The sequence below is a fragment of the Dipodomys spectabilis genome, unplaced genomic scaffold, assembly GCF_019054845.1.
Source record: "Dipodomys spectabilis isolate Male_0828 unplaced genomic scaffold, ASM1905484v1 ptg000047l, whole genome shotgun sequence".
NCBI lineage: Eukaryota > Metazoa > Chordata > Mammalia > Rodentia > Heteromyidae > Dipodomys > Dipodomys spectabilis.
The window spans coordinates 2,100,958-2,113,306 of NW_024870724.1; the positions used below are offsets into that span (position 1 = coordinate 2,100,958).

General features: G+C 41.4%; 1 pseudogene; it reads right to left on the minus strand.

Moving 5' to 3' along the window:
- Positions 1-312: 312 nt before the first annotated feature.
- LOC122107165 lies at positions 313-1,315 on the minus strand (annotated as a pseudogene).
- Positions 1,316-12,349: the final 11,034 nt, after the last annotated feature.

Here is a 12,349-nt window from a genome sequence, read left to right on the forward strand (position 1 = left end):
GTACAATATTGAGTCCTTTAGTATTAGGACAGGGTTATTTTTTTCCATTTCAGTGGATCTACTTGACTTTAAAGGCCTTTTTCCATTTCCAAATCACTCATCTTTTTATTGTTGATGTTCTGTGGTGGTCTTGGTGCTTGAATTCAGGATAGGAGCTATCCTTGAGCTTCATTTAGCATGAAGCTAGTACTGTACCACTTGAGATACAGGTCACTTCCAGGTTTTTTGGTGTTTAATTGGATCTAGGATGTGGTGCAGGAGGAAGGGGAGTAGAAGGAATGGATTGGGGGTGTCCCTCCTTACCCTGGTGCTTTAGTCATATGAAATGGAAAGTTTGCTGAAAATGGGCAGGTCTCCTGAATTGTCCAAGATGCGGGAATCTGACCCAGCATGGCTCCTGCTGCACTGCACAGGTAGCCTTGACCCAAGAGAGAATCCTGAGGGGTGGCATGAGAATCAAACATGTGAGAGAACTCAGACATGAATCAGAATAGGAAGGTGGTGGGGTAGACATGAAAGGCAGCCCCATGAAAGAGGTAAAGAACAAATACCTGGCTCTAGAAGGTGAAGGGGTTATTGGTGCCATCAGGAAGGTTGGGTGAGCCCAGGAGGTCAGCGGCAATCAGGATGGGTGTTGGGATGATGGACGTGGGGCTATCTAGCAGCTCAGTGGTGGCAGCAGTCTCATTGGCAATGGAAAATCCAGCAAAGCTAAAGCTATGCTGGAGATAGGGAAGGTCTGCAGAAAGGTCCTGGCCAGGGCTCTGCGTTCCTTGGCTTTGTGGATGAAGTGGCAGCAGGGCTCATAGAGGCAAAGGTTGGTGACATGGAAGGTGCAACCCAGCTAGATCTTGCACTTGGGATGGCAGGCTAGGCTGTGGAGCTTGTGGATGCTGTGCATGAAGTGACACTTGTCTCTATATTTATAGGTGTTTTCTTCAAATTGGTGGAACAGCTAGGTCTTATAGCGACTGGAGTTGACCTGCCTCCTTTGGTCTGCTTCTGATTGGGCAGCAGCTGCTCAGCACCTGTGAGAAAGAGCAGTCTCTGAAGCTGCTGTCCCTAGAGTACAAGACTGGGACTGGCTTATCCTTCAGGTTGCTGATGACCTAGCTCTGGTGGAACTTGGTGCTGGGCAGGGTGTTGGCCAAGTGCCTCCAAGGGAAACACTTCAGCAGCAGGAGAGAACACTGCCTTCCTGTCCAGCAAGCAGCCCCTTCTCTGGAAGCTCTGTCATTGAGCATCTTGTCAAACAAAGCTTGCATAAAGCTTCTCTCAAGTTGAAAATGGTGGCAGATACGAGTGGGGTAGTCATTGTGGACACTGACAGAGGACAAAGGTGCAGATTTGGTGTCATGAAGGTCCTGATGTGGGGAAGGTGCTTACTTTGCCACTTAGGTCTGGATTCCCACATTTCTAATCCCAGGGCCCCTTACCTTTCTCACTCTGCCCTCATAGAACTTTAAGTGGATTTTTTTGTTTTCTTTTTAGATTATAAAATGTCAGTGCATCAAATACAAGGGATTGCTGCATATTAATTGGGTTGCATGTAGTCAGGTTTTTTGTTTGTTTTTTGTCAGTCGTGGGGCTTGAACTCTGGACTTGGGCACTATCCCTGTGCTCTTCAGCTCAAGGCGAACATTCTACTGCTTGAGCCACAGCACTACTTCCGGTATTCTAGTGGTTAATTTGAGATAAGAGTCTCACTGACTTTTCTGCAGGGCTGGCTTTGAACTGTGATCCTTAGATCTCAGCCTCCTGAGTAGCTAGGATTACAGGCGTGAGCCACTAGCACCCGGCAAGTAGTCAGTTTTTCATCAGAACAAATACCTGAGAAAAGTATCTTCTGAAGTGAGATTATGTGTGTGGAAGGTAGGAAGAAAAATGAGAAAAACTGGAAATGTTGGCAGATGCTGTAATTTGTGCTTTTGGGGAACAGTGCAAGGATATTATACATTCAATGGCACTTTGAATCAAGATAGTAAGACCCTCTCAAAAATATTAAATAAAAAAGGGATAGAGGCACAGTTCAAATGTTAGAGCATTGCCTAGTGTGTGTCTGGCCTGGAGTTCACTCCCTAGCCCCAGAGATTTGACTTGGAAGGGGCTAATTTGAGTATTACATGTAATCACTAGCAGGTTCTCTAGCACTGATCTTTTGATTACATTGAATTAATGTGTGTGTGTGTGTGTGTGTGTGTGTGTGTGTGTGTGTGTGTGTGTGTGTAGGTGGTATGGTGTAAGAGATAGCAACTGAGTTTCAATCTTCTCAAGGTGAATATCTAGTTTTCCCAGCACCATTTTCAGATCCAATTTTTCCTCTGGTAAAAATGAAACAGTATTGATTCAGTTCACTCTAGAAAGATAGAAGGTAGACAGGGACACAAAAGAAATATTTTGGTCCAGTATTCTGTTTAAATACAGGGCTAAAGCTTTTTGTTTTAGCTTTTAGTTTTGTGGCGGGCACTCTGCCACTTGAGCAACACTTTCACTCCCAGATTTTTCCTGGTGAATTGATGAGAAGTGTCTCTTGAGTAAGTAGTATTATAGGCCTGACTTCTGGTACTGAGCTACAAAAGAAAACAAATTTAAATTTTCTAATAGGTTTATTTTTGCAGCATAGTTATGGTATAATACAGGTATATCCATATATCCCATACATATTGTGGATTGTTTTCTTTTGCTTTTGTTTTGTTCCAAGGGCTTGAACTCAGGGTCTAGGTGCTATCCCTGAGCTTTTTTGGTCAAGACTGTTGCTCTATCACACTTTGATCCACACTTTGGATCCACACTTTGTGTTCACACATGGATCAAAGAGAAGGGTTACAAAAATATTTTCTTTTCTTTCTTGCATCTTCTTGAAGGTGTTGGAGAAGAGAAGACCTTTGACAAATGGGGCTATTGGGTATTTGACTTATTGTGAGATATCTGCTTATCAAATTAAGACATTGTTCAAAGAGCACATTTGAACCAGTCTGTGTTTACATATACAGCATCCAGAAATAATGAAAAACAAAACCAATCAAAAAAGAGAATAATCACTTCTTTTCCTGAGTATGAAAACCCAAGAAAATGTTTCTATGCCCTATGAACTTTGACCCCACATGCTATAGCAGGATTATTTTGGTATAGATTTTCTGGCCCCCTTCATCACACATAGCAGGAGGAGTGCAGGAGGAGCAGCTTAGCAGGAAAGCAGCTAGGCAGTGTTGAGATGCAATGCAGACCCCTTATGGACCCTCTTGATCTAGGTTCTGAAGAGGATGCTTCAAGGTAGGGGCAGTGGGAGTCAACCCCAGAATGGTCAAGTTGAAATCCTGAAAGCCTGTGAACAGCTTTCTATGCCCTGGATTGAGTGAGTTTGCTGATTCTTACATTCATATTCTTCACCCAATAAACAAACATGGCACCTCAAAGCAGAGTCCTGGGCCTGCCCTAGTCCTTGTGAGTGAAAGGTGCTGGAAGCATAGGAAGCACAGTGATCTAGCAGGCAAATCTGGAAGCCTGAAAGGCCATGGAAACGGCAGCCCTGGTTACTCAGAACCAACAGATATCCCTTGCATTGGCCCTGAATTCCAGGAGACTTGGCAGTTACCTCTCAATTCTGTGACAAGTAGGCTAAAGGCAATTCTGTCTGATGAATGGTGACAAGATGCCTAGAATTACCAACTCAGGCCCTAGGAAAGGCTGGAGTTCCAACTCCAATCTCCACTAATCATAAACCAAGGCCAACCTGCTGTATCAATAAAGCCATGTGTCTCCTTGGATAGTAGTTGGAGCTGGCAACAAGTGTCTCACACCTATAATTCTAGATACTCAGAAGGCTCAGATCTAGGGTTTGCAGAAAAATCTGGGCAGAAAAGTTCTGAGACTCATATTTCCTGTTAATTAACAACAACAACAACAAAAAAACGTCAGTGAAACTTTGGCCTAAGAAGTATAGCACCAAGTGCTATACTTGAGTGAAAAAGCTGAGTGAGAGTGTGAGACTCTGAGTTTAAATCCCAATACTGCTGTTCACACAGGTGTGTACTTACACACACATGCACATATCTCTGTGCATCACCTCCTTCTGGGATGCAATAATAGATGCTGAGAGTTAGCTCTAGTATCAATATTAACTCATTTCCAGTTTGATGACTGTATTCTACACACAGCAGTAGTGTGAAAGCTTCTCAGAAAATGAGTCCCACCATGCTTACAGTGACTGAGGATGGGAATAGGTGCATCCCTTCTGCTAGCTTTTGAGGGACCTCACTGTGCATCTGTGGACATTGTCTGTTCAGAAAAAAAGCCTCTTCCCACAGTCACCAACAGCCACCAGAATGTGGGGAGAACTGGTCTGAGTAATGATCACAGGATCTTTATTTCATCTTTGTTAGATGTTTTTGCTTCATGTGGAGTCAGGATGTATGGCAAAGATGATTTTAATAGTTTGGTGCACAAAGAGATCATTGAACAATTACTGATATTTACCATGTAAGCACAAGGTACCAACAACAACAGTGATTGCATATTCTATTGATGATTCTTTGTTTTTGTTGTTGTTGTTCATGGGAATTGAACTTGAGGCCTGGGTACTGTCCCTTGAGATTTTTTCACTGAAGGCTGGAGTTCAATCACTTGAGCCACATTTGGCATTTTTGGGGTTATTTGGAGATAATAGTCACTTGGAAGCCTGGAGCTGGAGGTTCACCCCTGTAACCTTAATTACTTAGAAGTCTGAGATCTGAGTGTCAAGATTCAAACCGCCTGGGCCAGAAAGTCCATGAGAGTCTTACCTCAAGTTACCATCCCCCAAAAGTCAACTGGGATCATCATATCTCAGCTTCCTGACTATCTTGGATTGCAAGTGTGAGCCATCAGCAGTTTATTTGTAACAAATAAGCAAATAATAAAATAAATAATAATTGTAAAATAAATAATATACACTATCTCTTTAAATAGTTTTAAAGAGATTTTCGTTTTATTTCATGTGGACAATGCATGTTGATCACTGTTACCCTTTCCATTATTGTCTACCCTCCTTTTGTTTGAACACAGAGTCTCTGTATATTCCATGTGATCTTCTTGTTTCAGTTTCTTGAGTGTTGAGATTACAGGCATGCACCACAATGCTTAGCTTTGTAAGTCTTATTCTCAAACCAAACCAGAATGCCAAGCAATATTTTCCTAGTTTCTGCTGCACTACATTACAAATATGCATTAAGAATGTCAGACTTTTCACACCCTGAAAATGTGGTCCACTGACATCACACTGCATACAATATGCATGGTACATGGGGAAGTTAGCCAAGTGGTCTAGGCTCACCTGACACTGAGTCCCATGTAAACCCAGGTGTATTCTGATGCTGCTGGGTGAAATATTCAGTAGATGTCTATTAAATCTGGTTGATCTATGCAGTTGTTCAGATCTGCGGTTTCTCTATTGAGTTTTTGCAGAGTTGATCTATCTATTGATCTATCTAGTGGAGAGAGTGGTGTGTTAAAGTCCCCAACAATTAATGTCTTTGGATCTATGTGGGATTTGAGTTAAAGTAGTGTTTCTTGGATAAATTTGTGTGCTCTGTTGTTTGGCGTATGGAGATTTAGAATTGTAATATCCTCCTGAAGGAGCGATCCCTTAATTAGTATGTAGCGACCTTCTTTATCTCTTCTCACTAATTTTAATTTGAAGTCTATTTTATCTGATATTAGTATTGCAACTCCCGCCTGTTTATGGGGGCCGTTTGCTTGGTAGATTTTGTTCCAGCCTTTTACATTGAAAATGTGTTTGGGAGTTCCTACCATTTTATCCACCTTCTTGGGGGCTGCGGCAAGTAGGTTCTTCCTATGGTTCTTGGATTTTCAGTTTGGGTGAGGTTTCTTGGCCTTTATTGTGGTCTTCTATGTATAGGACATGTTTAAAAATCTTTTATAGGGTTGGTTTGGTGGAGATGTATTGTTTCAGTTTTTCTTTGCTATGGAAGGTTTTTATTTGACCTGAGGTTATGAAGGAGAGTTTAGCTGGATACAATATTCTTGGTTGATAGTTGTTTGTCTTTAGGGCATGGCATACATCATTCCAGGCTCTTCTTGCTTTGATTGTCTCTGCTGAGAAATCTGAGGTGATTCTAATTAGTTTCCCTTTATAGGTGATTGATCTTTTCTCCTTGACAGATTTAAGGATCTTTTCCTTGGTCTGAATTGATCCTGTGCAGATTACAACATGATGGTGGGAAAAAAATACAAAAAAAAAAAACAACAAAAAAACAACATGATGGTGGGATGTCCTGTTTTGGTCTGGTCTATTTGGAGTTCTAAAAGCTTCTTGTGTCTGAATAGGCCTATCTTTTTGCATGTTTGGGAAGTTCTCTGCTGAGATCCTATTAAATAAATTTCCTAGACCATTAACTTCTGTCTCTAGGTGCTCCTCTACAACTATTATCCTCAGATTAGGCCTTCTGATGGTGTCTTCAAAATGTTGAATAGATCTACCATATTTCTTGGATTTGTCTTGGATGGTTGAATGTTCTTTCTCTATAATATCTAGGCTGTCTTCAATCCCTGAGATTTGATCTTCTGCATGGTCTAACCTACTATCAAGACTTTCTACTTTGTTTTTCATTTCTTTTCCTTCTAATTGTTTGGCTTTGTTGGGGCTTTGTTTTAGATCTTGTATGAACTTCTTTACTTCCTTAATTTGTGTTCAGTGTTTATTCTCAAGTCACTTAGTTGATTGGTTATGGTTTCCCTGGACTCCCATTACTGGAAGGTGATTTCTGAGGATTGCAGTTCAAAGCCAGTCCTGGCAGGAGCGTCTGTGAGACTCTTATCTCCAATTAACCACCAGAAAACCTAAAAGTTGTGCTGTGGCTCAAGTGGTAAAGTGCACACCTTAAGCTAAAGAACTCAGGGATCGTGCCCATGCCTAGAGCTCAGGGATCATGCCCAGGCCCAGAGATCAAGCCCCACGACCAACAAAAAGAAAAAAAAAGTAATGGGTTAAATGTTAAATAAATCTGAACTTATTTTAGGTTCTATGAACTCAGGAAATGTTACAATAATGGAAATACATTTTATTTCCATCAGGATTTGAGATCAAATGGGTATTATGATTCCTGTTATAGAACAAGATAGATTCAGAGTTAAGAGTGAAAAAATCTGTAGGGTTTAGGAAAACCTGCAATTTATTTCAAGAATTACAAGTCAATTTCAGTTAGGATGACACAAAATGAGGGATTTTCATAAATTTTATAATTGGGATACCATTAGGGTCAAGTTTATGGTTAGGATTACAGCCATGATTAGGTTTAGAGTGAAGGAGAAAAAAAAATGAGGCTCAAATTGAAGGTAAATTTTAGAATAAGCCTGGTAAGAGTTAGAATGAATGTGAACTAGAGTATTGCTATATTAGAATCTACTTACAATCAGGCTTATGGTTATTCTCAATGTTCCAGTTAAGGTTAAGTTTAGGGTTAGAAAATGACTAAGGTGCCGGGCGCTGGTGGCTCACGCCTGTAATCCTAGCTACTCAGGAGGCTGAGATCTGAGGATCGCGGTTCAAAGCCAGCCCGGGCAGGAGAGACAGTGAGACTCCTATCTCCAATAAACCACCAGAAAACCGGAAGTGGCGCTGTAGCTCAAGTGGTAGAGTGCTCGCCTTGAGCTGAAGAGCTGAGGGACAGCGCCCAGGCCCAGAGTTCAAGCCCCACGACCGACAAAAAAAAAAAAAAAAAAAAAAAGAAAATGACTAAGGTATTGGGAAAAAATTGTAACCTATGTTTGGAAGGCTTATTTGAATCAAGTCAGGATGAGTGAAAATTAGTTTACTTGTGTTAGTATTGACATATAATTTATATTAAGGTTAGGGTCAGTATTTTGTTCTGATTATGATTAGTGTTATGAATAGGAATATTTTAAGTATGAAATTGAGTTTTCACTAACAAGTGGAAGCAAAAAATGTGAGATTGAATAGAAACTAGAGCATTATCATTATATTTATTTCTCAGTGATCATTCTTGTAATGATTAATGAGAGTTTTCCAGCCAGGTTTCAGTTGAGAGTTAGCGTTAAGTAATGGACTAGATGATGAGTAAATCTGAAACTGTTTTAGGGCACAGGGGTTCATGAAAAGGTAAGATCAAGGGAAACTACCATATTTTTCCTGATGTGAGAATTTGAGGACACATAATATAATGGTTCATGTTAGGGAACAATATAACTTCAGATGTAGAGTCAGGAAATTTGTGGGAATTAGGGCAAATTGAAATTCATTTCCATAGTGCAAACTGGAGCATTCACTAGAATGAATAAAAACTAGAATATTTTTCTTAAACATTAGAATTGGACTATCATTAGGGTGAAAGTTAGGTTTCCGTTCTAGATGGGCTTAATGTTAGCATTAGGGAAATGGAAAATTTAGGGTCAAATTGAAAGTAAATTTTTGAAAAACAAGTCAAGTTACAATTAGGATGAATGTGAAATAGGAAACTGTTCATAATAGAAGGATTAGGGTATGATTAGTGTGAGGGTTAGCCTGAATGTTCCAGTTAGGGTTCAGGTTAGAAAAATGGCAGGATAGCCGGGCGCTGTTGGCTCATGCCTGTAATCCTAGCTACTCAGGAGGCTGAGATCTGAGGATCGCGGTTCAAAGCCAGCCCAGGCAGGAGAGACCGTGAGACTCCTATCTCCAATAAACCATGAGAAAACCGGAAGTGGCACTGTAGCTCAAGTGGTAGAGCACTAGCCTTGAGCTGAAGAGCTGAGGGACAGTGCCCAGGCCCAGAGTTCAAGCCCCACGACCACAAAAAAAAAAGAAAAGAAAAATGGCAGGATATTTAAGTAAAACTAAAAACTATTTTGAGAAAGATGAGTTGAATCAAAGATAGGATAAATAAAAACTAATATATTTGTGTGGCTTTTAGAATCCAAAGGCATTTGGTTCTAGGGTTATGGTTACTTTTCTAATTTATGAACTAATGAATTAAAGGCACAATTCTTTCATTCTTACAAACCAAGACAGTCACAATTTGGGGAACAAACTCAATTTTCTACATGAAAATGTGTCTTAAAATATTTTCAAACCAGGAGTAAATAATAGTGAACAAGGTGTCATTTTTTAAAATTAGGTAAGTTGATGATACAGCTTTCAAAAATATACAAACACATGGGACAGAAACTCAGACATCTTATCAGAAAAACAGATATTCTACTTGCTCTAGTTGGGAAATTGTGTGTGTGTGTGTGTGTGTGTGTGTGTGTGCGCATGTGCGCGTGTGTGCATGCATGTATGCATGCATGTGCGAGTGTGCGTGCACCCACCACAGGTCTTCAACTCAGGCCTGGGTTCTGTCATCATCTTATTCAGTGCAAGGATGGCACTAAACCACTTAGCCACAAGTCTTCTTCTGGCTTTTTAGCAGTTAATTTGAGATACAAATCACATGGATTTTCCTGTCTGGACTTAATCTTATGATCCCCAGCAATCCTTGGATTAGTGTTACTGTGGGTGCTACCACAAAGTGACAGTTCATTAATCTGGGAACAATATAGAAGTACTTGTGCAAGATACAAAGTAACCAGTTCATTAATTTGGGAGTAACACAGGATCACATTAGATTGCCTTCAAACACATTGTTTCTGATGAGTTTATCTGAACCCCAAGGCATAATCAAAATCTATTAGCCACAATGTATGAAGTAGCACATATTTATGGCACAGAATATGTACAATGAATTAAATCCTGAATCAAAAGTCTTTGTTGGTTTTGCTATTTAAAAACAAATCAGAAATAGATGGTCATTGAGATGAAGTCTAGACTGGAGGCCTGTAGTGAGCAGTAGAGCATCTGCATAGTGAGCACAAGGCACTGAGTCCAACCCCCAGGATCATAAAGAAGAAGTAGAAGAAAGTGAAAGTGTAGGAGAAAGAGGAAAGGAAAGGAGGAGAAAGGTGTAAGAGAGGAGGAAAGGCATAGCAGGAGGAAGAAGAGGAGGAGACAGGGAGAAAGTTGAAGGGAAAAGGGATGTAACAGGGAAACAGGACCCTGGGGAAAAGAAGCAGGAGAGGAGAGAGAAGGAGAAAGATAAATGTAATATAACAACAAGAATTGTTGGAAAAAATTTTGCATAAGTGATCTGCATGTGCATGGAAGGATTATTTTTAATCAGTGAGAAAGCTAGCACGGTGACAATATGGGTGATACCTGTTGTTCGGTCATTTTATTCTCTTTCTTCAGTGAGGAGTTCAGAAGAAATCCTGTTTGGTGTTTGACAGATATATTCAGGATTTCTTTTTCATGAATTAAACATGAGAAGGAACTATATGCAACCTCCCTTAATTAAAAAAAGAATAGAAGCTATATTTATTAGTATTACTGTGCATGAGGAAATCGTGGAGATTTTTGGTTAATTCAGAGGGCTCCATGCAAAAATATATGACAAGAGGGAATTAAAACTGTTTTTAAAGTATAATACATTATCATTGATGAGAAGTTTTAGTGGATGTTTTTCCTTTTCTTTTTCTTTTTGCCAGTTGTTCAGTGCAGCAGCAAGGCTGTACCCTGGAGCCCTTTCGAAGTCACCACATGAACTTCAATTTCTGTAGTCCCTGTGGGTGTGGGTGCCTCCTCAGGTCACCCGTTGAGAAGTGGGGTCCCCTTCCTTGTGGTGGATGTGCAGTGAGGGGATGTGTGTGCATGCTCCCCAGCATTGCCAGATGAGCCCCGCACATCCTTCCCACCTCCCTTCCCAGTCTCAGTTGCTCCATTTAACTCAGGATCTGGCAGCCATGGGGCTGGAGTTGAATCCACTGCTGCCTTCTCCTCCTCCAGCTGTGCTGGTACTGGTCTGCAGCGGTCTTAGGTGAGAGTGCCATCCCAGGGAGACTCCGTTCCGAGGTCACTGCCTGCCCTCATGGATGTGGGGTGGGGGGACACCATGTTTGTACACTGTACAGTCCACTGGAGAAGGAAGGCTGGGCGGGCAGTCCACCCCTTTGAGGCCAGGCAGCCCAGCTGTGGTTCACCTTATCAGTCATTTATTTATTTATTTATTTATTGAGAAAACACCATACAGAGGGGTTACAATTACATGAGCAATGAGTACATTTCTTATCAAGCCCTTTCCCATCCTCCTCCCCCCACCACCAAAGTTGTAAAGTTCATTTTAGACATAACGACTTGTACATCTCATTGTTGCAATGAGTCCACCTGTATCCCTATTTAAACGATTTGTTTTTGCCCTTCCCCTCTACAAATTATACCAACAGCAAATACAGAGAGAGCAGGGGTATTCAAATGTTTTTCTTTCACTCGATTATTTCTAACATATTTATAAGATGATTTCTTTGTTGCTTTTTATGTCCCTCCTCCACGGTATAACCCCTGCTCTCACCTCATCTGTCTTTAAGGTGGTCTGGAGACTGGAGTTGTGTGCTGGCCCCTCTGCCAGCGGGCTTGTGACAGCTGCGCAGCTCAGCACCCTGGAGCCCCTTCAGCATCCCCACAGACTTCCATTTTCTGGTCCCTGTGGACTCGGGTATGGGCCCATCCCTGCATATGCCCATCAGTGCCAGAGGAGTCTGGACTTTCAATGCACCAGCTGCAGCACCAGGGGCCTGAAGCCCTTCGGCTTTGCTGTGTAGCCTCCTCCTTCTTCCTTTTGGTCCGCATGGGCCCAGATCTGGGTGCCTTTCTGGGGATGCTCCGTTTGGAGGCTCACTACCTACCCTTGTTGTGCTCCAAAGCAGGGAAATGGGTCTGGTCTTGGCAGTGTAGTCCACACAGATGGAAGGCAGGACTTGGGGTCTGCCTTGCCTTCCCTCCTGGCTTTGACCCCTGAGGCTGGTTTGCTTGATCTGGTCACTGATGGAGCCCTGTTGGCCGCAGCCCACCACAACAAGTGCTTCACCTGCTGCAGCAGCAATGTAATGTCCTGGGCCCCCTCAGGGTCACCACAGGGACCTCTGATGGGTCTACATGGGCTGGGTGTGGGTGTCATCCCAGGACTCCCATTATTAAGTGCCACTCCCCTTTGTGGTACTGGAAGCAAGAGGTGCCACATATAATTTCTACTTTCTAACATTTTCCTTCACTAAGATAAACAGAACTGGGAGATTTAAGTAACTTTTATAAAAACCAAATATTTAACCTATATCACTTCAAACTGTTAAACCATTGTAATATTTTTTATCCAGTAGTAATTCTTTCTGTAATTACTTATTTTACTTTTGAATGTAACTAATATATTTTGTGTGTGTGTTTTACTATTCTAGTATAACTTCGTTTGCACTACTTACATACAATTTTTTTCAAATTCTGAGATTTAATCATGTGTTATGGATAAGAGTTTTGTTGCACTTTTATTTC